Raw genomic sequence first — 2,357 nt, 5'->3', positions numbered from 1 at the left:
TAAAATTTTTAAAACTATCTATAAATTAATAAATTAAAACCTTTATACACTACAAGAAAAACTGTCTAAAGCCACAAATTTTTTTGCAGCTATGCTCCAAATCTTGTGGCTATATTGCCTATAGCAATGGAAAGACACAAAAAAATGTGGCTATAGCGTTGTAGCTAATTGAATTTTGTGGCTATCCATGGTTACATTGCCACGACGTAGCCATAACAGAGTTTGTAGCCAATAGCCACGAAATCGCCACAAAACTGTTTGTGTCTATAATAGCCACAGTTTAACCACAAAATAATTCGTAACCATTAGCCATGACATGTTACAAATATGATCGTAGATTAAATCCACAAATTGGCGACGAGTAAGGTAATGGCTATAGTATCCACAACTTAGCTACAAATAATCTGTAACTATTTGTCACAAATTGGCCACAACAAAACAGTGGCTAAGTCAAAAAATATACTAAAAAAAAACTATTGGGAAATTAAATTAATTTGCTAATAATATAAAAGCAATTAATCTTATTAACACCATAGAGTTTTATATCCAAACTACACAGGTTTAAAGATACAAAAAAAAAACATAAATGACAAATTACATAGATTCAAGTCCATTGAAACGACATATTAGTAGAGACCAAATTTAAATACTTCAACAGATATCAAAGTCATATTGGATAGGTTGATCGGAGAGGTGCGGTTGGGTGCTGCACTGGTTCTTGTGTTGGACCAACAGCTGAGTCAGCATGTGTAGATGGACTTGCAGTTGATGAAAGCTCCATCAGCACGTGGAGTCTTGACTTGTTGGTTTGAAGAGTAGTTACTGAATCTTCTCCGTTACGGCGTTAAAATCATATCCAAGTCCCGCGCAATCACATCTATGTTTTCTTCATTGAAGTTTCGACGAAGAGAAGCAGAAATAGACTCATTAGGATCATCATTTTGATATTGAAATGATCCAAGACCATAGATATGCCCTTTGTTTGTTAATTACCATCTAGAGAAAAAAAAGTCAATCAAAACTTGGTTAGCAAAAGAGAAGCAGCAAATTAAAAATACATTATCACACAAGCTTTGACAGAACATTAGATTATTAATAACACTCACATAAATAAAACACATTATCAAATCATAAGAGAACATTAGTAAAAGGAAACAAACAAATCTCACTGATCTTAATTATAAGACCACCACACGAAAACAATGATTTGCAGAGAGAGAGTTTTGACACATTCACAATCACAATCACAAATCTCAGTTGCTGAAGGTGGTACTCCACCAGCCTCAAGTGACTAAGAAAGCATAGTGTCAATAATAACCACAAACACAAAAAATGAGAAAGGTGGACAAACCATCTCATAAGCAACACACGTACGTTTTTTTTTTGGCTCCTGAAACATTGCGGTGAGTGCCTAATCCATCTGGATCTGAGAGGTGGTGCAGTCCATGTGGATGTCTGGAAGTCCGGTTAGCTCCTTGCGAACATTCATCTGCAAATATGTTAAAGACTTGGTTAAACTGACAAGGTTAGGTTATATACAGATTTGAACCACACAAGATTATACTCATACAAAACCTTCTTACTCAGAGAAAGAGATCGAAATTCAGAGGTTTCGGACCTTTGTGAGACGGAGAACCGACGATCCGGGGTTTGAAATGTCCAGCGCGTCCCGCCTCTCGTCCAAGAAACCGTCAGGGAGAATGAAAGAGAAAGGGATTAGAGAAAGAAAGAGAGACTGAGGAACAAACAACAGAGTAATTAAAGATGAACTATGGCTAACTTGTAATACTACTCGTTGAGAGAGAGAGAGTGAAATCGGCGGACTAGAGAGAATCAGAGAAAGAGATGGGTTAATTGAAAAGTCTCGGGAGGCAAAGTAACCTAAGAGGGAAAAAACTAGGGCTTTCTCTATATTTTTCAATAGCCGCGACACTTTTGACGCTCTTTGGTGGGTCTGACTCAAATTTTGGCCCCAAATGTTTACCCGGGTTTAACTTTTTCACATAGCCACACAATTATTTGTGGCTATTTGCGGCAATATTTCAGTAAAAAAATAACCCGGAAATCAAAAAAGTTTTAGCGGCAAACTCGAATTTGCATAGCCACAAATAGCGTTAAGCCTGGTCGTGGCCAGTTTACAATTACACATTATAAATATTTTGGTGATAAGTTAAACTCAAGACTTTTGTTAATTAGTACATATTACATTACAGTAAAACCTCTATAAATTAATACTCTATAAATTAATAAACACTATAAATTAATAAATTTTGCTGGTCCCAAGTCGGGCCAGTGTAAAAATTAACAATATTCGATAAGATAATAAGATAATAATTTTTTCGAAATCTCCTTATAAA

General features: G+C 35.6%; 1 long non-coding RNA gene across 1 annotated transcript; it reads right to left on the bottom strand.

Annotated features, from left to right (window-relative positions):
• Window positions 490-1,930, bottom strand: LOC104707122. The gene is made up of 3 exons (XR_754556.2): window positions 1,584-1,930; window positions 1,375-1,489; window positions 490-996 (listed from the first exon to the last, which is right to left on the bottom strand). It is a non-coding gene; the product is annotated as an uncharacterized LOC104707122 (long non-coding RNA).

Source organism: Camelina sativa, chromosome 8 (genome assembly GCF_000633955.1).
Source record: "Camelina sativa cultivar DH55 chromosome 8, Cs, whole genome shotgun sequence".
Lineage (NCBI taxonomy): Eukaryota > Viridiplantae > Streptophyta > Magnoliopsida > Brassicales > Brassicaceae > Camelina > Camelina sativa.
Note: the sequence above shows the minus strand (reverse complement) of the source record. Positions and strands in the feature narration are given on the sequence as shown.